At 48.0% G+C, this 24791-nt stretch overlaps 1 protein-coding gene across 3 annotated transcripts in view; it reads left to right on the plus strand.

The window, feature by feature from the left end:
- WDR90 (WD repeat domain 90) overlaps positions 1–24791 on the plus strand; it is a 1338149-nt gene that overhangs the window by 498057 nt on the left and 815301 nt on the right. The gene's annotated exons all lie outside the window — the stretch shown is intronic.

The raw sequence follows: 24791 nt of genomic DNA on the forward strand, positions 1-24791 counted from the left end.
ATTGTTCCATTGTTTCGTGGCTAGGTCTGTGCTGTACAAATACATTGAGACTATATTTGTATTTGTTTTGTTGTCAAGAACAGGTATGTAAAACTCCATTCATACATCTGGGGTGTTGGACAGATCCTGTAAGAGGCTAGAGAATTTTTCGATTACATGCTGGTAATCTTCATAACTCTGATGCAGCCGTCTTCCTCCGGTAAATAGTGTTTGAAGTAAGCCCAGATTCTGCAACCAGAACCTTATTGCTCTATCATTCTAAAACTAAACTTACCTGAATCGAGAGGGCCATAATATCAGCGTGCACCTAAGCCACCTCTGGTGATAATACCGAAGTTATAAAGGATTGAACACAAAGTACCTTTGGAAGGTAGGGTTGGATTTACTGTGATTGAAAATAGAAAGCTTAAAACTATAATCAGTATTCTGAACATTACCCCTCCATCCCATTACTTGTCTGAGCCCTTACTTATTAAGAACAGACACTTCAACTCGGTTCTGCATTTCAATAGCCACCTGACAATGCTTCACGCTGTATGCCTCTTCAGTAAGCTGAATCAACTCCAATAACTATGGTGACCAAAATAATAAGTTAGTTTTTTTCCCCTCACATGTTTTTTTCCGCGAATAGGAGCGTCAGACCTCATTTTTGCTTACTGGTTATTCCGGACAAACAAATAGCATGAGGTTTTGGGTACAACCATAGCAAAACGTAATTCCCTGTTTTTATGACACAAGAGAGTATACAGTGCTCCCCACTGCCTGAAAACACTTTTCTCTACTCTCTCTTTTTGCCCCACCATTCGTAGAGATTTATTGGCCTTGCCCCCTTTTTCCCGATTTATCCCTTCCTTTCCTTGTCCTCCCTTCTTCCTTCATGTTAGAAATGGGGTCTTTGGTTGACAGTCAGGTTACCCCCTGTTCAAGCATGGACCCTCACTCTAGTCAGAGTAAAAAAAAATCACCCTCAGCTAACCCCTGCTTTACCCCCTTGGTAGCTTGGCAGAGCAGTAGGCTTAACTTCAGAGTGCTAGGTGTAAAGTATTTGTACCAACACACACAGTAACTTAATGAAAACACTACAAAATGATGCAACACAGGTTTAGAAAAATAGTAAATATTTATCTAAACAAAACAAGACCAAAACGACAAAAATCCAACATACACAAGTCAAGTCATACATTTTTAAAGATTAAACTCAAAAATAGCACTTAGAAACACAAAATGCTTCGATGAGGTGTTAGCACGCGTCGTGACAGAGTTGTTCCCAACAAGCCTACACCGAGGCGCCAGACACGGAGTCGCGTAGACCCCCAAGTACAGTACCTTTGGTGAACAGTGAAAACAAGTCGATGCGCGAAGTCTGGGATCGCGGCGTCTGTACAAAATGTTGAATCCGCGCACTTCGAGCAGCGTCGGTCACGACGTGGTGCGGTGACTTCCACGGAGTCGCGGACTTCAGCGGGGCTGCAGCAGCGTTGGGCCTGCGAAGGTCATCACGTTCCAGCGCAGATCACGGAATCAGTTGCAGGCGGCGTCACCAGATTCAGCAGCGGCGGCGGTCCGAAGTCGATTTCCTTGGATTTCCATCAGCTTTCCTTTAAAGGGCCCAGGGACTGGATAGGGCACCACTTGTCGGAGCAGGAATCTCTCCAGAGACTCCAGGTGCTGGCAGAGAGAAGTCTTTGCTGTCCGTGAGACTTCAAACAACAGGAGGCAAGCTCTAAATCAAGCCCTTGGAGATTTCTTCACAAGATGGAAGGCACACAAAGTCCAGTCTTTGTCCTCTTACTCTGGCAGAAGCAACAACTGCAGGATAGCTCCTCAAAGCACAGTCACAGGCAGGGCTGTACTTTTCTTCAGCTCTTCTCTAGGCAGAGGTTCCTCTTGATGTCCAGAAGTGATCTGCCCTTCTTATACCCGATTTCTTCTTTGAAGTAGGCCTACTTCAAAGTAAAGTCTCTTTTGAATGTGAAATCCTGCCTTGGCCAGGCCCCAGACACTCACCAGGGGGTCGGAGACTGCATTGTGTGAGGACAGGCACAGCCCTTTCAGGTGTAAGTGACCACTCCTCCCCTCCCTCCTAGCACAGATGGCTCATCAGGAAATGCAGACTACACCCCAGCTCCTTTTGTGTTACTGTCTAGTGTGAGGTGCAACCAGCCCAACTGTCAAACTGACCCAGACAGGGAATCCACAAACAGGCAGAGCCACAGAAATGGTATAAGCAAGAAAATGCTCACTTTCTAAAAGTGGCATTTTCAAACGCACAATCTTAAAATCAACTTTACCAAAAGATGTATTTTTAAATTGTGAGCGCAGAGACCCCAAACTCCACATGTCCATCCGCTCCCAAAGGAAATCTACACTTTAATCAGATTTAAAGGTATTCCTCATGTTAACCTATGAGAGGGACAGGCCTTGCAACAGTGAAAAACGAATTTAGCAATATTTCACTGTCAGGACATATAAAACACATTACTATATGTCCTACCTTAACCATCCACGGCACCCTGCCCTTGGGGCTACCTAGGGCCTACCTTAGGGGTGTCTAACATGTAAGAAAAGGGAAGGTGTAGGCCTGGCAAGTGGGTACACTTGCCAAGTCTAATTTACAGTTCAAACTGCACACACAGACACTGCAATGGCAGGTCTGAGACATGCTTACAGAGCTACTCATGTATGTGGCACAACCAGTGCTGCAGGCCCTCTAGTAGCATTTGATTTACAGGTCCTGGCGCCTCTAGTGCACTTTACTAGGGACTTACTAATAAATCAAATATGGCAATCATGGATAAACCAATCAACAATACAATGCACTTTAGCACTGGTTAGCAGTGGTAAAGTGCTCAGTGTTAAAAAAAAACAAAAAAAAAAAAAAAAAAAACAAGAGCAACAGGTTAGACAAAATAGGAGGCAGGACACAACAGGATTGGGGATGGCCCTGCATTAACTAAAAAGTCCAACACTCCAGTATATTGGTTTAAACCCAGTAGAACTTAGGAGTCCTGTCAAGAATTATATTTACTGTTGGATGAGCTCCCCTGCGGGAAATATAATTAATTCGTACCTCACAATTTCGTGGCGACTAGGACGAGATAGCGAATTCTTCACCAATGATCCATTATCCTGCGGCAGTACTCAAAGTGGTGCAGCCATCCAGAGGGGAGAGCTCTGGTGCACACGCTTTTCGCTGGGGTACGACTGCATCGCGGACCAAGAAAATTGATGACCCCCTTCTCTCTTGACTGAGGTGAGCCAGTCCAAAGCTTCGTGCATACACATCAGGCTCATCTTCACCGCTCTGCCCCATAGGTGTTTTGTTCCCTCCCTTGCTGGGCAGGGTGTACAGCTGCGTAAGCTGGAACTGCACAGATAGGATCCATCTGTGTTAACAAGCTACCTCTATTTACATGAAGTGAAATGTACATGTTGACACTTTAGCCAAGGAGTGTGGAATCGTGTGAAGGATTCCATTTCCATCATACCTTGGCACTCTTTATACAGCTGTTGTTTCTATTTACCTCAGGGTGATTACCACATATGATGAAGTGTTAGTATTTATACCACCATTTCTGGATCACTTCTGCTTCTCAATTCATTTCCATACTTTGAAATTGCCTTTGGTTTCCTATTTTATTGGATTTTCCACTGCTACTCTGTTAACTTTCCCCTTAAGAACTGTGCAGTATGGGAAACAAATGGGAGCACCCTGCTTCACACCCCAGCATGCAGTCAGCCCCATTGCATCATGGTAAAGGTAGTACAAATTAGTTTTTACCCCATAAAGTAGTCTGTAGTTTTTCACCTTAGTAGGTGCAGCTAGTGCTGTCTTGACCACCTAGTCCGTGGTGGTTAGACCGCTGTTGCGAGTTTGGCGGTCTCATGACAGTGAGCTCCTCCGTGCCGGCAGCAGGCCTAAGGCTGTCAGCCGTATTAGGAGGCAGTGAACCGTCAGGCTTTCCGCTGCAGTCGCCCGCCATGAAAACTCTGGTGGTAACGCACCCGGCGACAGGAAACTCCATTCCTGTACACACACTCCTACACGTCCACACACATGCAGGCACCCGTCCACACACTTCCAAACGCCCCCTCACCCAACCGCACACATCCATACTAACACCCCCAACTGCTTTCACACTGACATACACACACCCCCACTCACACGTACACACCCCCTCCACAATCATTCTCACACCCCCATACGCACACTTGCACAGACACCCTCATCCGCACACTTGCACGCAAACACCCCCACCAGACTGCACACATCCACACAGACATCCCACTCACTCGCAGGCATCCACACAGACACCCCCACTCACTCACAGACTTGTACACATGCCCCCCAGTCGCATGCATCCCAAAACACACACCTACTCACTCACTTCCCGACACCCTTCCCCTCCGCTTCCAGACACACACATCTTCCACACACACACACATACATACACACACACTCACACTGCTACACATACACACCACACACATGTACACAACACCCTCCTCCCGTCCACACACTTGCAAACACCCTCCCACAGACACCCCCAACTGCACGCATACATCAAACACCCCCACTCCCTCTCACACTGACATACACGCACCCTCTCGATCTCACACAAGCACCCCCCTCCGCATTCATACACCCACTCCCCCCTCCACATTCATACACACACTCCCCCCTCCACATTCATACACACACTCCCCCCTCCACATTCATACACACAATCCCCCCCTCCGCATTCATACACATACTCCCCCGTTTGCATTCATACACACACTCCCCCCTTTGCATTCATACACACACTCCCCCCCTTTGCATTCATACACACATTCCCCCACCGCATCCATACACACACTCCCCCACCGCATCCATACACACACTCCCCCCACCGCATTCATATACACACTCCCCACTTTGCATTCATAAACACACTCCCCCACCGCATTCATACACACATTCCCTCCCACCGCATTCATATACACACTCCCCCCCCCCCCCCCCCTGCATTCATACTCACCCCCAACCCCTCCACGCACACCCATTCCATTACACACACACATACACACACACACACACCCTCATCCTCTCCCATTTCGGTTGGTCCACCTACCTGTCCGGGCGAGGTGGTCGTCGGGGGGATGGGTATCGGCTTTTTACCGCCAGCCCTACATCGCCGTGCAGGGTCTGACGTACTGTATTACATATTGTAGTACAGCGGGCGGAGTCCTTGTGGCACGGTGGTGGAACAGCCTCTCACCGGCCGTCGGTCAGGATGATGGTGTCAGATTTCCACCTGTGAATAAGTGGAAATCCATGGGTGACACCACATACGGCGGTCACTGTACCGCAGCACTGGCGGTATGGTGGCGGCATTATGCACAGCGGTCTTGGCAAAAGACTGCAGTTGTCATAATGAGGGCCTCAGTGGGTAACTCCAGACCAAAAGTTGTGTATAGCAAAAATATATATTGTTACTTTATCGCTAGAACCAGAAGGTATTTGTTGCAGTTAAGCACAGTTGTAAATGGGTATCAAGCATGTGTATCAAATTTACTTTTTTGTTTTTTGCAGGTAAAGCAGTTTACAAGTAAGAAACACTTTTCAGTGTCAAAAGTTGACAAAGCAGTTTTTCATAGTAGTCACTAGAGTCCCGGGTGGTGGGGGGGTTGTTGGCACGATTAACAGGTAAGTACGCAACTTACAATTCCAGTCTTTGGGGTTTAGCATGTCCACAGGTCAAAGTTTAGCCTGACCCCAAGAGTCCACTACCATCAACACAGGCCTGCTGGATGCAGAGGTCAAAGTTGGTGTCGGGTTTTCAATGGAATCCTATGAGGACAAGGGGTGCTCGGTAGAAAGCAGACTGCAGGTAAGCACCTGCAGTTCCAGGACACTGGCCTGGGTGCCGTAGGTCAGCACTGAGGGGGGGCCACGGGGCACAGGTCAACACACACCCTCAGCGGCACAGGGGTGGCCAGGTGCAGGGTGCAAACACATGCTTTTCAATGGGCGAAACCAGGGGGTCATAAAAGATGCTGCAGACTGAGTCCAGGGGGTCAGTTACGGGAAACCAAAGGCTGCACAAGTAGGAGAAGCACCTGCTGGATGTTGCTGGACCATGGGTCGGATTCCTGAAGGCCAGGGGGCTGCAGGTGCAGGGGTCTCCTTGGGCGTAGGGTATTTCCGGCGGTCCGGTCTCAGTCAGGTGTTCCTCTGTATTTGGGCTGCAGGCGTCGTTGTGTTGGCCAGGAGCAGTCATCCCAGGGTGGCCCAAGGTTGGAATGGCCTGGGGACCATCTCTGGACCGGTGGGCCACCTTGATGTGGACTGTGGGTGTTGGGTGCAGAGTGTGCAGGACATGCAGTTCTGGAGTCGTTTCTGGAGGTTTCTTCTGGAAAGGGCCGCTGTCTTCTGGAGTTCTTGGTCCTCTGCTGGTCAGGCAGTCCTCTGGGGGTTTGTAGAGGTTGTTGGTCCTGCAGGATTCTTGAAGCAGCAGACAGGCCAGTAGAGCTGGGGCCAAGTCAGTTGTCTTTACTGCAGGGGTCGACTTGGCAGTTTTTTCTTTCTTCTTGAGGTTGCCAGGAATATGGTGAGTAAGATTCTGGGGTGCCCCTAAATACTAGATGTAGGGTCGTTATGGAGGTCAGAGGGCAGTAGCCAATGGCTACTGTCCCTGAGGATGGCTCCACCCTTCCTGTGCCCACTCCTACTGGGGAGGGGGGCACATTCCTATCCCCTTTTGGTCCCTCTTCTCCAAACCAAGATGGAGTATTCTGCGAGGAGTGGGTCACTTCAGCTCTGGACTCCTTAGGGGTGATCTCAGCTAAAGTGGCCACTCCTCCTTGTTTTTCCTAATTTTCCCTCTGGACCTGCAACCAAAAGTGGGGCTTGGTCCAGGAGGCGGGCATCTCTACTAGCTGGAGTTCCCTGGGGGCATTGTAACCAGCTGAAGGGCAATGAGGAGAACAGAATACCACTATCTCGTCATGCAAGGCTGTCACTGAAATGGTGATGCTCCCCAGACAACCTGCTTCAGGAGATGCCTTTTCATCAGGAGATTCCGCCTCAAACAATAGTGACTGAAGCCTCACTACTAGGCTGGGCGGCTCACATGGACCACATACAAATTCAGGGTACATGGTCAAGGAGTCCACATACCTTATCAACCTTCTGGAATTACAAACAGTCCATCTAGCGCTAAAATCATTTCACCCATTGTTCAAATTTAGCTCCCTGCTTGTTCAGACAGACAATACGACCACCGTGTACTACCTCAACAAGCAGGGAAAGACAATGTCCAGACCTCTATCACACGAAGCCCAGGCAATATGGAAATGGCTCATAGCCAGGAATCTAACACTCACTGCTATGCATCTTCCAGGTGTGCAAAAAGCTCAGGCTGACTCTCACCAATTCCCCTAATACCAGCAGTTCTCTTTAAGCTGTCTTACTCGAGAGCCAAGATCTTAATAGCTGTTGGACCTCCTTCACCAGTCTATCCGTCCACATCTCAGGCTGCCATGCAGGACAAACCTTCTGATGTAGTTCTGAGGCCAGATACTACACCACATTCTCTCCTCCTTGAGTTTGGCAGCATGGCTCCTGAGATAGTACAGCATAGACACTGAATCTGCCAAAGGAATGCTTGGACATCCTCAAAGAGGTTAAGCGGCCTTCCACCCATACTGCATATGCCTTAAAATGGAAAATATTCTGCTTTTGGTGACCCCTTAAGAAAGTGGACCTCACTGCTTGTCAGGAGGATGTCGTACTGCCATACTACTCCATCTGGCACAATCTGGCTTGCAATTCTCATCTATACAGGCTCAACCGGCAGCCTTTACTGCCTACAGAAAATGTCCTTCACAAACCTCTTTTTTTCAAAATTCAAATAAGAAGGATTTTCTTGAAGGTTTGAAAAAAAGTTTCCTCTCCAATTAAGCATCCTTCTCCTCCCTGGGAGCTTAATATTGCACTCTCTCGTCAAATTCATGATACTTTGGAGCCTATTAACAAAGCATCCCTGCAACACCTTTCCTTAAAAACAGCTTTCCTTGTAGCAATAACATCAGCTTGCAGGGTTAGTGAAATCCAGGCACTCTGTTCTCGCAAACCAAATAGTCTTCCACTCCAACAAAGTGGTTATGAGAACTCATCCGAAGTCACTTCCTAAGGTTATTTCGGATTTTCACGTCAATCAGGCCATACCGCTCTTAACATTTTTCCAGAATCCCTCTACTTCAGCGGAAAGATCTCTGTTACCTGGATGTAAGAAGAGTTTTTAAATTCTATCTAGATAAGACATGAGATATTCGTAGGTCGATCCAACTGTTTATCAACTATGGTCCGGTCCGTACGGGCTTGGCCTCTTCTAAACAGTCCATTTCCTGGTGGGTTGTTTCTTGCATCCTCTTATTTTATCAAAAGGCTAATAAAACACTATTGGCTAAGCCTAAAGAACACTCCACTAGGGGTAAAGTGGCTACAGCTGCGTTATTAAGAAATGTTCCTATTCCAGATATTTGCAAAGCAGCTACATGGAGATCTGTCCATACATTTACCAAGCACTACTACTTAGATTCAGATGCCAAAGCAGACACTCAAGTATAAGAGGCCTCCCTTAGGAATCTGTTTGCTTGAAATTGCATTGTTTGTTGTCCTCTCCACTGCCTCAGGCAGGTATGGGCTTGCTACTCTATTAATTGCTTATGACTATAAATGGAAATCCCCAATGAGAGAAGGAATAGTTTAATTGTAACTCCAGTTCTCTTGTAGGGAAATTTCCATTATAGTCATGAGCAACCCTCCCTCCACCCTGGTGGATCGGACATACTTCACCAATTCGGTAAAGTGTCATCACATACACATCACCCTAAAAAAGAACTGAAGCAACTATTCCCTGCTCAGCATGATGGGATACGTGTGGTCTCTGGGTTCTTGAAGGCACAGACTCTATTTTCACTTATATAATGTCAGCCTGTGGAGCTACACTGTCCTGGGTTGCTTCATCTGTTACTCCAAAAAAAAGGTTTGTGAAAGACATTTATGCTGTTTTTACTAAACTGTCATCAAATTATAGACATATACAATCTCTTGGCCCCTTTTTGGAATTAAAGATGAAGATTTGGGCCATTGTAGCCTATCCCTATAGGGTGCACAATAATGTTCTCTCTTAAGTGACTCTGCAGGCCTTCTGGAAGAAAGGTGAACATCTCCTTTTAAGAGGCTATATTATGAGGAGGTGCTCCAGGGTCCTCACACATAGGCGGGACTATTCTGATGGATACACCTACCTGTGGATTCCTCACCTAAAGAATTCTCCCCTCGTGCCAGCCTCGACGGAAATTTCTTCTAGCTCTGCACGTCGACGATGACGTCACAATCGCCCGACTCCACGCGACGCTGTATGACGTCATCCAGGCAATAAGAAGCCCTCGTTGACGTGCAGGCGTGAGTTCCCTTTTTTTCTGTGCCGGAGTAACGGTTAATTCTTCGAGGCTCACAGGGAGCTACTGTTTCCAACGTCGGTAACGATGTCGCAGCCAAGAAAATCCGGCTTTAAACCATGTAGCCAGTGCAGGGGTCGAATGTCGGTTACCGACCCCCACGAAAATTGCCTCTGGTGCCTTAGTTCCGACCATGAGGTCGAGTCATGCGGCTCTTGTCAGCGCATGAATCCTAAGGCACTTAAAGAGGAATTGTTCTTGGCTCGGTCCAAGAAAAAGAAGGAGAGGCGTCATCGGCGGGAGTCTTCTTCGAGATCCTCGAGGTCTCGTCACCATCATAGTAACTCTCGTCGCCATCACGGATCTCGGCGCCGATCGAGCAAGGGATGGTCTAGGGGCCATATGTACGAAAGCTTTTTCCCATAGACACAGAATGGGTAAAATCCTTTGGTACATCTGGCCCTAGGTCAAGATCCGCTTCTCCGTCAGCTCGGCGTCGTCCGACGTGGGAGGTTAGCCCGACCGTCACCCCTCCGCCTCCTACGACCCTGACGTCACCTGGGTCAATCTTTGAGGTCGAGCCTCCCCAGAGGCCAGAAGGTTCTCCTGGCCAGGAGTTACCCGGACCTTCCTCGGCGTCTATGCCGGTGCAGCAGCAATACCCGGTTTTACCGACTCCGGGAACGGATCTTGCAGCGTTTTTAAACGCTATGTTTAACATTTTTGCTTCCATGACGCCGAGTGGAAGTCATGCAGGTCCGTCTGGCCCTCTGGCCTATGATTTGGGTGTTCCGGCGTCTTATAGATCGACGCCTTTCACCCCATTTTTACCTGCTGCACCTGAAGCGGCGCTGATGCCTATGACGTCGCCCAGGCTGACTACACCTCCTACGGCGCCGTTGGATTCGCCTCGGATCCGGTCGTCGACTAAGAATCCTGTGGAGCCGAAGCTTCCGGCTTCGGACGGATCCGAGGTTCGGCACCGACGAAGATCTTCGGCGCAGCCAACGCCTTGTCGATGCCAGGTTTGGAGTCCAGGTTTAAATCAAGACGTCTGGCTCTTCGACTTTTGGAGGAAGAAGAGTATGCGAGACAACACCTGGAGGAAGGTGAAGTTTTGGAGCCCTCTGGTGACTTCCAGGGACTGGATACAGCCAGTGGCTTGGACACTACCCCGGAATGGGATCTAGCTTCCCCTGGAGAGATCACGGAGGAGGCTGCTTCATTCCACGCGGTCATTCGGAAGGCTGCAGACTTTTTAGACCTTCGCCTTCCTACTGCGGAAGTCAAAAGAAATTTATTGACAGAGGATTTGCACCCGGCTTCTGGTTCTGCTGAGCCTCTTTTGCCCTTCAATGAGGCACTGCTGGACCCCATTAAAGACATCTGGTTGAAACCTGTGTCCACCGCTGCGGTCAACAGAGTGGTGGCTCGTCGCTAAAGGGTGGCGCCTGGTGATCCGGTGTTTCTCTACAGACAGCCAACTCCGGAGAGTCTAGTGGTGTAAGCCTCTTGTTCGTCCAGATCCTCTCCTGGCTCGTTTCCTGGGGCACCTGCGGACAGGGAATCAAAAAAGATGGATCATACTGCAAAAAAGACCTTTTCATCTTGCCGTATGGCTTTAAAATCTTCCAATGCGACTTGCATACTGGGGCGTTACATCCATGCCCTTATGGAAGAGTTGAAGGGCCATCCTAATTTGTCCCAGGAGATGTTGCAGCTGTTGGCGGATGCGCAGGCGGCAGCGACTCAGGTGATCCAGTCGGGATTGGATACTTCGGACTCGGTGGCTAGGGCTATGGGCACGACCATAGTTTCTAGACGGCAGTCTTGGCTACGGTCATCTGGCTTCTCGTCTGACGTGCAGGCCACACTTCTTGATCTTCCCTTTGATGGAGAGAGACTCTTCGGCACAAAGGCTGACTCTGCCCTGGAGCGTTTTAAAGAAAGCAGAGCAACTGCAAGATCTTTGGGATTCCAATCTTCAGCCTCATCCTCCTTTAGAGGTTTCCGGAGGTTTAAAGGATTTGGATGTGGTTCTTCCTTTCGTGGAAGACTGCAAGGACCACAGCAATCTGCTTCCACCCTGCCATACAGATCCTTCAGGGGCAGGGGCAGAGTCCGTACGAGAGGAGCCATCTTGCAGCACTCTGCCTCTTCCTCTTCCTCGGGAGGGGTGCAGCAAGGAAAGCAGCCGTAGTCCTCCTCCACTCCCTGTCCACTTGTCTCCGGTAGGGGGGAGACTTGCCCATTTTCTTCCAATGTGGGAGGTTATAACATCGGACTCTTGGGTCATCGACATTGTGAAGAAGGGGTACGCTCTTCCCTTTCGGGAATTCCCTCCTACCTTCCCTCCCCGCCCATCCTTCTGTTCGGAAGACCATCTTCTCCTATTACAGCAGGAAGTATTGTCCCTATTGGCAAAAGGCGCAATAGAGTTGGTTCCCGAGCAGGAGAGGGGTCAGGGTTGTTATTCAAGATACTTCCTGATTCCCAAAAAGGATGGTCGGTTGAGACCGATTTTGGACTTGAGGATTTTGAATTGGTTCCTCAAGCAGGAAAAATTCAAAATGCTGACCCTCTCACAGGTTCTTTTGTCGTTGAACGAAGGAGACTGGATGGTGTCGGTCGATTTGCAGGATGTGTATTTTCATATTCCGATCCTCAAATCGACCAGGAAGTATCTCTGGTTTGTGGTGGGATCGCAGCATTATCAGTTTGCGGTCCTCCCTTTTGGTCTTACTTCAGCACCTCAAGTCTTCACAAAGGTGATGGCGGTGGTAGCAGCAGAGCTCAGAAGAAGGGGGATATCTGTGTTTCCCTATTTGGACGATTGGTTGATCAAAGCCAAAACTCCGGAGCTCGTGCGGTGCCATCTCCAGTCGCCGACTCAATTGTTGTACGACCTGGGTTTTTCAGTCAATGTACCCAAATCTCACCTGGAGCCCTCTCAACGCCTTCTGTTCATAGGGGCAGTATTGGACACAACATTGAATCGGGCTTTCTCTCCACCCCAGCGGGTCCAGGACATTCAGGCGTTGATTCAAATGTTTAAAAATGGAGCGGTAGTTCCAGACCTCAAGGTCCTTCGACTGCTCAGTCTGTTCGCTTTTTGTATACTGTTGGTCACTCATGCACGCTGGCACATGAGGGCTCTTCAGTGGTGCGTCCGTAAGCAGTGGTTTCAGCACAAAGGGGATCTCGAGGACTCGATAAAGATCTCCAGAGACACTGCAGTGGATCTTCAATGGTGGGCAGCGGTCGACAACCTGTCTCAAGGAAGGCCGTTCTCGCTGCCACCTCCTGTGGCCACAGTGGTAACGGATGCTTCCACTCTAGGGTGGGGAGCTCATCTGGGGGACCTGGAGATCAAGGACCTTTTGTCTCCAGGGGAACAGAGATTACACATCAATCTGTTAGAGTTGCGGGCAGTACGTCTGGCACTCAAGGCCCTCCTCCCTTCCATTCACGGTCAGTCAATCCAAGTTCTAATGGACAACACAACTGCGATGTGGTATATAAACAAACAGGGAGGAGTGGGGTTGTATCTTCTCTGCAGAGAAGCTCTTCGTCTCTGGTCCTGGCTTCAGGATCACAAGATCTGCTTGATTGCACATCATTTGGCCGGAGTCCTGAATGTGCGTACAGACATTCTCAGTCGACGGAGCTCGGTCGACCACGGGTTGCGTCTTTATCCAGATCTAGTTCTGGGTATCTTCCGGATGTGGGGGTATCCACAAATAGATCTGTTTGCAAATCAAGAGAATGCGCAGTGCCCGCTATTTTGCAGCCTCCAGTATCCGGTGCAAGGAGCTTTGGGGGACGTGTTTCGGATGTCCTGGAAGGGTCAGTTGCTTTACACTTTTCCCCCCCATACCCTTGATTCCTCGAGTTCTCAGGAAGATCCGCTAAGACCGAGCTCAAGTCATCTTAATAGCTCCGGATTGGCCGAGAAGGGTGTGATATTCAGACCTACTCCAACTCTCTCAGTGCCCTCCGCTCCGTCTCCCTTGCAGGGTGGACCTCCTTTTGCAGTCACAGGGGCAGATTCTACACCCCCACCTCCAGAGCCTGCATCTTCATGCCTGGAGATTGAATGGGGCAATCTGAGTTCCTTTTCTCTCCCTCCAGATGTGGTGGAAGTTATTTTATCGGCCAGACGACACTCCACCAAGTCAATCTATGCTAGCCGTTGGGCTAAATTTACAAGCTGGTGTGGAGAGAACAGTTTAGATCCTTTAAAAGCTGGTTTATCTGACATTTTGTCATTTGCACTCCATCTGGCACAGAAAGGTTGTGTGATTGTCACTGTTAAAGGTTATTTGTCTGCACTATCTGCTTTTCTGTGCCTTCCTGATCAACCATCCTTCTTTAAATCACCAATTGTTTTAAAGTTTCTAAAAGGACTCACTAATAAATTTCCACCCACACCATTCGTTATGCCTCAGTGGGACCTTAACTTAGTCTTAACTTTTCTTATGGGGGCCCCGTTTGAACCAATGCACTCTTGCTCTTTACGGCTCCTAGTATTCAAAACTCTTTTCCTGGTGGCCATAACATCTGCCAGAAGGGTTAGCGAGCTTCAGGCTCTCACTGTGGAAACCCCATACCTTTCTTTCTTTAAGGACAAAGTGGTGTTGAGGACCAAGGCGGCTTTCCTACTGAAGGTTGTTACACCCTTTCACCTGGGGCAGTCAATTATTCTCTCTTCCTTTTACCCTCCACCTCGCCCATCCAAGGAGGAAGAGAGGCTCCACCGGCTGGATCCACGAAGAGCACTGAGCTTCTACGTCGCCAGGACGAGAGAGTTGAGACAGGATGAACAGCTCTTCGTTGGATACGTGGGGAAGAGGAAAGGTAGAGCGGTCCACAAGAGAACGCTGTCCAGGTGGGTCATTCTATGTATTAAGATCTGCTATTCTTTGGCGAAGAGAGATGCACCTGTGGGGCTTCGTGCCCATTCCACCAGGGCCAAAGCAGCTTCATCGGCTTTGGCTAGAGGTGTTCCTGTGGGTGACATCTGCAGGGCAGCGACCTGGGCATCCCTCCATACTTTTGCCAAGTATTACTGTTTGGATTCTGAGGTTAGGAGGGATGGCCATTTTGCTCGCTCGGTGCTGCAAGATTTCTTGGTTTGACCATTCGGGCACCCACCGCCGGAGGTTATACTGCTTGGGGACTCTATTCTTTAGGTGAGGAATCCACAGGTAGGTGTATCCATCAGAAGAATAAGTTACTTACCTTCGGTAACGCTTTTTCTGGTGGATACAGTAACTACCTGTGGATTCCTCACGGTCCCACCCGCCTCCACGTTGCCTGACTGGTCAAGCCAAGATCTCTTTGGGTGCGCATCCTTGATCTTGTATATATGTATATAGCTGTTTCATGTATATAGTTGTGATGACTGTATATACTTTTCCTTTGCAAATTAATATAGTTGAAGAGGACATTTTGGACTTGGATTATATATACACATATATATTTCTCTCTCGAATTGAACATTCATTACTGTTATTTATAATGTGTTTTATAAACGTTCTATATTCATTCATTCTGGATGGATATGTACTCTTTAGGTTTAACCTGTTCGCCTCTATGGTACGTAAAAAATGGTGATAGCTGACTTCTGCACGTCGACGAGGGCTTCGAGGGCTTCTTATTGCCTGGATGACGTCATACGGCGTCGCGTGGAGTAGGGCGATTGTGACGTCGACGTGCAGTGCTAGAAGAAATTTCCGTCGAGGCTGGCGCGAGGGGAGAATTCTTTAGGTGTGGAATCCACAGGTAGTTACTGTATCCACCAGAAAAAGCATTACCGAAGGTAAGTAACTTATTCTTCAGTACTTATGAATATAAAGGAAGTCTCCCAATTAGACACTGGAGTTAAAGGTAGATAACTTTGCCTTCCTTGGGTACTTTTCCACTAAAGTAGAGTTCAAGAAATAAAGGCCGTCATAAAGATCTATGTGGCCATCAAAGGAGTTTGTGTTCTGGGTTTGAAAGACCAGAGATATGCAAATTGTGTTTGATCCCAATGCTCCCAATCCTGTTCTCTCATTTCAAGTTTGAGTGCCCGGATTATCAGTGAATTCCATAAAAAGTTCTCCGAGGGATTAACAATGCTTGTTGAGTTTTCTCATTGTATGAATTTGAGACCCAGATGTGCACCTGTCAAGCAAAAGGTGAGAGGTGTTTCGATGACCATGAGAAATGAGCTTCACAAGCTAACGCAGCACCTTTTGCAATAAGAAATAATCAAAGATACTGAATCTTCTGAAAGCGAAGGAAACCTACATGTATGTGTGGATCTCAGACCTCTAAATGCCAAAATTGTAAATGAGAAAAAAAACTCTGCCTAAGGTCAAAGAATGGATGTCCATATTACATGGAGCAGCTGTTTTTCTAGGCTTGATCTTCACCAGCCATATCAGCAAGTTTAATTAAATGAAGATTTTAAACTGCTAACTTTCTTTACCACACCTTTTGGGTATTTTCAATACCATAGAATGCCATTTGGATTAACATCTGGGCCCTCAGCTTTCCAGTGAGCAATATATCACATATTTAAAGATATGAAATGTAACATTAGGTGCTTCCAAGATTTCATTTTAGTATTTTTTCGGAGATACTCAACAACACTTTGGGGTATTGCAGAAAGTTTGCTCCAGACCTGAAAGCAATGTCCTCATTCTGTCTCTGTCCCCTTAAAAATGCAAATTGTTCAAAGAACAAGTTGATTATTTAATTCACAAGCTGATGGCTGAAGTGGTGGTTCCGAAGGAATCTTTAGTTAAAGCTCTCAATTCAGCGTAGCTGCTCAACAAGGAACAGTTGCTTTCGTTTTGCTGACTGTGTGACTATTATTCCCAGGTTCATAAAAAAAAATTGCGACTGGCATGGAATCTCTCAGAATTCTACTCCACAAGAACCACAATTTCTTTTGAGAAAAGAAACAAGAAAATACTTAACCTGCATAACCAATGCACCTGTTTTAAGAACAGTCACATTGGGAAGAATGCAGCATCCTGGTGGATGCTATTGCATATGGTCCGGGTACAGTCCTCTCCCAGCAGCATGACCATGAAGAGTGGGTAGTGGACTATGCCTCTAGCACTTAGAACACCACAGAAAAATGCTGTGCAGTAATTGAGCAGGAGTTGTTAGCTTGTGTCTTGGTGGTGAACCACTACAGGCATTTTGTATGGGGGCGGAAGATTTAGGCCCTCATTACGACCCTGGCAGTCGGTGGTAATTTAGGAAAAGGTACTGCCAACAGGCTGGCAGTACCTTTACCCAAATTATGCCATTGGCGGTTTGGCTCAATCCAAACCGGCAATGTATCACTCCGTCCGCCAGGATGTCATGCTTGCCTGTTAATAGAATATATATTCTTAGAAATTATAACATGGAATTTGTTCTGTTATTTACTTTGCCATTGTAGGAGGCTGGCCTGGTTTGTAGTGGGTACCCTGGGTACTTACACCTTATACCAGGTCCAGTCATCCCTTATTAGTGAAGTAGTAATGTTCTAGCAGCTTAGGCTGATAGAGGTAGCTATAGCAGAGCAGCTTATGCTGAGACATGCAAAGCTCCTGCAATACCACTTCTAGTTACACAAAGATACAAGTAAAGACAATACTCAGTTTTACCAAAAATAGAGGTATTTATTTGGGTGACACAGTACTAAAAATATCTTAGAGACAATACTCCTTCTGGAGGTAAGTATTATACACGATATATACACTAGACACCAAAATAAGGTAAGTAATTAGACCTAGGATAGTGCAAACAATGCAATGGGAGAAAATAGGTCTAGGGGCAACACAAACCATATACTAAAAGTGGAATGTGAATCACGAATTCCCCCCTAGACAAGTGTAGTGTGTGCAGAATCGCTGGGAGAGTAAGAATACAGCAAAGGTAAGTAAATTACCCCAACCCAGAGCCCAGAAAAGCAGGAGAAAAGTACTGCAAGTTTCCTTAGGACACACTACACCTTGTGATTGAAATATTACAGTAACTAACCAAGTCTGCAAACAACAGCTGCTGGATTCCTGGACCTGAAGACCTGCAAAAGAAGGGGACCAAGTCCAGAAGTCGAAAGAAGTTCCAGTAAGGACAGGAGCCCCTGCCAACCCAGAAGAGGGTGCAAAAGACGAGTCCCCGGTTGGACGAAGACTGCAGGATTGCACCCTAGGAAGATGCCAGCGGGTTCCTGCATGATGCGAAGGTTGTCCCACGACGTGAAGATGGATGCAGACGTGATTTCGTGTTGGAAGTCGCCAACAAGCCTTGGTTACGACAAAGTTGTGTTTTGCGTCAAAATGGCACTGGCTGGACCCAGGAGGGACCTGGGGGCCTCAACTCTGTGTGAGGAGGAAGAAGTGGCTCCCAGCACTTTAGATAGCCCTCAGGATGCCAGACAGCACCTGCGGGTGTCCCAGGACACTGGGACAAAGGAGGTGCAATAAGCGGTTGGTGCAGCACTACAAAGAAGGGTCCCACACCGCCGGCAGTCAACTCAGCAAGTTGAGCATCGCAGGATAGAGTGCTGGGGACCTGGGGCAGACTGTGCACGAAGGAATTTAGCAAATAGTGCACAGAAGCCTTAGGAGGTGAAGAAGCCTCAGTGCACAGGGGTACTGTCACTCTCAGGGAAGGCAAGGTCTTACCTCCTCCAAATTGCGTCAGCAGGACCTCAGGACAGTCTGTGTTGATGGGGTCCACCCTCTGTGTTTCCAGGAGCATGCTTGTCGCTGTTAGAGGAGTCCAGGAGTACCGGTTGTCGACTTGGAAGGTGCCTGCATGAGCAGGGGAGTGACTCAGTCACCTCACAGAAGATTTCTTCGGTCCTTCTAGTGCAGGATGAAGACAGGGAGGCTTCAGAGCGTGCACACCGTGGAAACTGTTGCAGTTGCTGGCTGGAGATGAAGTTGCAGAAGAAAAGTATCCCTTGTGGATACTTTATTGCTGTTAGAGCGGTTCCTGGAGCAGGCTGCGGTTGATCCGAGGTCAGACGATGAAGTACTAGTTGCAGAGGATTCTTGCTGGAAACTTGCAAGTAGAATCTGAAGAGAAACCCATAGTAGAGAATTGGATACCTTATCTGGTATGGACCTATCAGGAGGGGTCTCTGACATCACCTCCTGGCACTGGCCACTGAGAGGCCTCCAGAGTGCCCCCACACTTTGCAAAGCAAGATGGCTGAAGTCTGAGACACACTGGAGGAGCTCTGAGCACCACCCCTAGGGTGGTGATGGACAGGGGAGTGGTCACTCCCCTTTCCTTTGTCCAGTTTTGCGCCAGAGCAGGGGACAAGGGGTCTCTGAACCGGTGTAGACTGGCTTATGCAAGGAGGGCCCCATCTGTGCCCTTCAAAGCATTTCCAGAGGCTGGGGGAGGCTACCCCTCCCCAGCCAGTAACACCTATTTCCAAAGGGAGAGGATGTAACACCCTGCTCTCAGAGGAAATGCTTTGTTCTGCCTTCCTGGGACTGATCTGCTGAGACCCCAAGAGGGCAGAACCCGGTGTGTGAGGTGGCAGCAGCTGTAGCTGCAGTGCAAGCCTCAGAGAGCTGGTTTGGATGTACAGGGGGCCCATGGTGGAGCCCCCAGGATGCATGGAATTGGCTCCCCAATACCATATTTGGAATGGGGGGACAATTCCATGATCTTAGAGACCTTACATGGCCATATTTGGAGTTACCATTGTGAAGCTACATATAGGTATTGACCTATATGTAGTGCACAAGTGTAATGATATCCCCGCACTCCCAAAGTCATTGGAAATGCCCCTGAACTATGTGGGGACACCTTTGCTAGTGCAAGGGTGCCCTCACACTTGATAACTTTGCACCTAGCCTTCATTAAATGAAGGTTAGACATATAGGTGACTTATAAGTTACTTAGGTGCAGTGAAAATGGCTGTGAAATAGTGTGTGCACTGTTTCACGCAGGCTGCAATGGTAGGTCTGTGGAAGGGTTTGTCTGAGCTCCTTATGGGTGGCAAAAGAAATGCTGCTGCCCATAAGGATCTCCTGGAACCCCAATGGCCCGGGTACCTAGGTACCATATACTAGGGACTTATAAGGGGGTTCAGTGTGCCAATTGAAATTGGTAAATGAAGTCACTAGCCTATAATGACAACTTTAAATCAAAGAGAGCATAAGCACTGAGGTTCTGATTAGCAGAGCCTTAGTGACACAGTGAAGCACTATACAGACATACACATTAGGCCATAAACTATGAGCACTGGGGTCCTGATCAGCAGGATCCCAGTGAGACAGGCAAAAACATACTGACATACAGATAAAAATGGGGGTAACATGCCAAGAAAGATGGTACTTTCCTACAGCCATGCTGTATTTTAGTCTCTAAACCATAACACTTTCTACAGTAAGACTTAACTGCTCAGTTCCATTACCAATGGATAGTTGAGTGCTCAGTTTGGCTATTACTTTTTTGTGCAATAGTACCAGCTGACCAATTATAATACATTGTGGAGTAAAACTGCCTTCTAACAATTTGGCGAACTGTTTAAGGGCCTAAGATTCAATCTAGTTTCCAGTTCCTGAAGGCACATCTGTGTGGATCCTGATCAACAGGCTGCTCTGAGTTCTCAGTAGGTTCTAATGCACCTGTCAAGCAGACAGTCTTGCATCCTTTCTCAAAAGGAGGTGTAATTAATGTGTAGACTGAGAACATAACTGCATTATTTGATTAAAAGCTAAAGTAGAGTGCCCAAAAACTGAACTTTGACCAAAAGCTTTGAGGACAGGAGAATGCTCATGGCCTTTAAGAAAGACTGGCAAGCCACAGGATCCTCATTTCACCTGAAGGCTGAAGGAGACTTTGTATCTTCTGAGACTGCTATCCACATGTTTAGAAAGGCCCTGTTGACTTATCGGAGTGGCACATGGTTTGGCTGTATGGGTGCAACAGTTTTGGAACACAGATGTAACAGCTAGAGGCTCATTTGTTATATTGAAGCAACAGCGTGTAAAACCTAAACATATGCAACAGCCTGGTACTTAATATCGAAATGGACGTACCAGTCTGTGACATTATCAACATATAACCATTAAGAAAATTAATCTTGAGAAAGCTCCTAGATTCAAATCTCCCAAATTATGATGACTTTAAGCCTATAACAAATGGTTCTGACTAAGCCTTCTAACCTCCGATTCCTCGCCTTGTGAATTTCCTGAGGTGTCACTTTGGATCAGCAATATTCATAGTAGTTCCCCTAGAACATCTACAGGTGCCGTCATGCAGCTCAGTGTCCAGTCCTTTCCTCCCCAGGCATAGCGACCACTATATCTGGGCCACCTCTGTGTGCTGACGTCAGTTCCTTTCTTTCCACACCTGATAATGCGGATCCCAAGCCTCTTGAATCTTGTCACTCAGAGATTTTCTCTCAATTATTCAGTATGCAGACAATGTCATCCCCTGAGACAAAGAGGTTTAAACCATATCACAACTGTCACAAACAGATAACAGTGATGGAGACCCACAACTTCTGTTTATGGTGCCTCGTACCAAATGCAACTATGCATCATGTCTGTGCTGTGGAAAAATTAACAAAAAAGACCATGCGTGACTGGGAGTCCATACTAGCCCTCGCCGAACTCCGAAGTTCAAAAAAGCCCTCACTGTCAAAGGCGTAAGAGGCCATTTCAAGGGCGTGGACAATCTCCTGCTCCTTAGGCCTATCCTGTGACCTTGAGGTCACAGGGCTCAAGTGAGTCGTGGAAGTCTCACAGGAAGCATACAAAATTGAAGCAAGGGTCTCCTTCATCCCGCCACTCCCACTATTTGCAGTCATACGGTGCCCCAGGCACCTCTTGGCCACTGAGTTGTTTCTCTCACCCCCACCTCACTTGGGGGAACCAATTCCAAAGCCAGTCCTGCTTCGGTCCCAACCAAATGGACAGCGACACCACAGCAGCTCCAGAAGCTGAAGGCAGCCATAAACCACATCTTTGGTGCCTCACTGGATCCCTCTCGAGCACCTTCAATCCCCAGGGATTTTAAGAATGCCCAGTTGATATATTTTTGGTGGATTTACCCTCGACAGCACCCCTTGACCTCGCCTTGAGGCCAGCTCTATCCTCAACATGGGCTCTGGTGAATCAAGTCCTGGTGCCACAACTGATGCCATTGGCCCATGTATCGATGCCAATCCCAACATCACTGATTCCAGAAGAGGAGACGATTGTGAAGCCTGATTTGTAAACTCACCCTTTACCATACACTCCTAGACAATATATGCTCCCTCTGAACCGGACTACGCCCTACATTATGATTTATGCAGTCTTGATGATGAGGATTACAACCAATAAGATGATGGCTATATATTTGATGACCTCCAGGAAGCCAGTGGTCTGGACACCTCCCCAGGCCTTGGCCTCTCCTCACCAAGTCCTATCATGAAGACTGAAGAGTCTGCATCCTTCACCACAGTGATTTGAAGGGTGCTGAAACGCTTCACCTCATCCTGCTGACACAAGAAGTCAAGGTTACTCTCCCAACAGACGTTCTTAACCCCACACAATCTACTCTGTAGCCTCTGCTCCCCTTTGACGATGCTTTAACCGATGTGCTGTTGGGCACCTGGTCAACCTTGCATCGATTGAAGTAGAAAGGTGGCTGGGCCCATAGCCCTATTCCTAGAGATCTGGACTTTCTATTGCAACATATCATTCTGGACAGTCTTGTCAGCCAGGTAACCGCAAGTCACTTGAACCCCAATGCATTTCCTATCACACTGCCTGGTAGGGAATCAAAAAGACTGGAGATATTCACCAAACTGATGTTCTCCTCGGCCAGCCTTGTAATCAGGTCAGTAAACACCACGTGCCTCCTACGCAGATATTTGCACGCAATATGGGACAAACTGGCAGATAGCTTGCCAGTGGTCCCAGATGAGATCTGTAAAACTTTACAAAAGCTAATCTTGGGCAGACGAGATGCAGCAAAATACACTATTAAATCTGGTCTGGGCACTACTAACTGTCTGGGTATGGCGATCTGCACCAGCATGGTGCTTAGGTGCCACACCTGGATTCGCTCCGCAGGCTTTTCGTATGATGTCCAACAGACTTTCATTGACACGCCCTTCAACTGCTTTATGTTGTTAGGAGCAAAGGTGGACTCTGCCTTTGAAAGATTTAAAGAGATTAAGGCCGCTGCTCGCTTTCTTGGCTGACTCCTCAGCAGTTGCCCAGCAGCAGCATCCCTTTCAAGGCTACCTTTTGGTAGGGGCTACCAGCAGAGGCAGAGACAATATGCGTCTCAGCATTAATGGTCCACCCACTCTTTTCAAGTTCAGAGCTGGAGATCTGACCAACAGCGTCCAGTTGCACAGGGATAACCAACTACCCATACCCCAGCACCTCTGCCCGCAGCTGCTGCAAAACAGCTTTAATTATCTCTTGGCAGCACATGTTGGTATCACATTTCACCCTCTCAGCTGGAGTAGCATCACATCCATTCAATTAGGTGCACCAGATTGTGCAAAACAATTATTCCTTACCTTTTTTCTACTACCTTTCAGACATGCCACCTGCACTGCAACACATCAGAGGATCACTTGTCCATACTTTGTGGAGAAGTTCAAGTTCTCTTAGCCAAGGGAGCAATAGCCAGCATCAGAGATCTAGACTGGTTGCTACTCCCTTTACTTTCTGGTGCCAAGGACGACACAGAACTCTGTCCCATCCTAGAATTTCACCCTATGAACTTCTTTCTCTAGCAAGGCAAGTTAAAAACGCTTACCCTGGCCTAAGTTATTTTTGCCCTAGATCCAGGATGCATATTTTCACATCCCTGTCCTGCAGACCCACTGTCTTTACCTCTGGTTTCAGGTAGCCAAGAACACTTTCGGTTCACTGTGCTGCCCTTTGGCCTTACCAGCACACATAGGGTGTTCACAAAGGTGATGGTGGGGTCGCAGACTATCTGCAGAGGGTGAGAATACGAATGAGTGACTGCTGAAAGCAGACTTGCTTCAGGCAGTTACAAGCCACCTCCTTGACAACAACTGACCTGTTGACATCGTTAGGCCTTTCCATCAGCGTCCTGAGGTCACACTACTCTTTCACAATGGCTTCCCTTTTATCTGAGCCACCCTGGACAAGCTGCTTTACTTAGCCTTCCCTCCTCCCCAACGAGTCCTGGACATTCGCCCTATGATTTTTTAGCAGTTGTCCTGGGTCTCAGTGAGAGTAGCTCTGAGGCTTCTTTGCCTCCTGAATCATGCTTGTGGACCACACTAGTTGACACATGCAGGGTCTGCAGTGGGATCTGAAGTCTCAGTTGGCTCAGCATCAAGGGGACCTGTTAGTGTCTAGCAGGGTGTTGAAGGAGACCTTGGAAGATCTGCAGTGGTGGCTGCTTGACTGCCAGTGGACCAGTGTCAGACCCCTTGCCCAACCCTACCCTGGGCTAACGGCTATGATAAATGCTTTGTTGCTGAGTTGGGGAGGACATCTGGGACAGGTGGCGATCAGAGTACTCTGGTCCCTTGAAGAATCTTGCCTTCACGTCACCTTGTTGGTGTTTGGAGCGATCCACTTAGCATTGAAAGCGTCCTCATGACCATCAAACGGGGAACTGGTGCAGGTTCTCATGAGCAACCCAACCGCCATGTAGTATTGGAACAAACCGGGAAGAGAGGAGGTTGTGGATCTTGTGCCAGGAGGTTTTGTGCGTCTAGATGGGTCTGAAGTCTCTGGGTAGCTTCCTGATTGCCCATCACTTAGCAGGGTCTTGTGTGAATCAACTCAGCCGGTGGTGCCTAATGGATGAACTCAGCCGGTGGTGCCTAGTGGGTCACAAATGGCAGTTACACTGAGGTTTCATAGGACAACTTCCAGCAATGGGGAAACCCCTGACTTAATATATTTGCCACTGCAGAGAGTGTGCAGTGCCCAAACATTTGTGCATTGAAGTTCCCAAGACAGTTCTCCCTCGGAGGCGCCTTCCGCCTCCACTGAGGGTGAGTACAACTGTATGCCTTTCCTCTCCTGCAAAGAGTCCTGAAAAAGATTAGGGATAAGTATGTCCAAGGTATCCTAGTGGCTCCAGACTAGATTAGAAGAGTGTGGTACCCAAAGCTTCTGTGCATGCTCATTTATACTGAGATCTGACTGCCCAGTCGGAACGGCATCTTGTTGCAGCCGAGTTTTGTACCTAAGCCTGTACAACCAACACCTCTATGTGTGAAGACTGAGCAGTGACAGCCGATGGCTTTCAACATCCTTCCCGAAGCTGTTGATATCATTCTGACAGCCAGATGTCCATCCACAAAATCTGTATATGCAGGACCTTGCTGTGACAAC

The sequence above is a fragment of the Pleurodeles waltl genome, chromosome 10 (assembly GCF_031143425.1).
Source record: "Pleurodeles waltl isolate 20211129_DDA chromosome 10, aPleWal1.hap1.20221129, whole genome shotgun sequence".
Classification (NCBI taxonomy): domain Eukaryota; kingdom Metazoa; phylum Chordata; class Amphibia; order Caudata; family Salamandridae; genus Pleurodeles; species Pleurodeles waltl.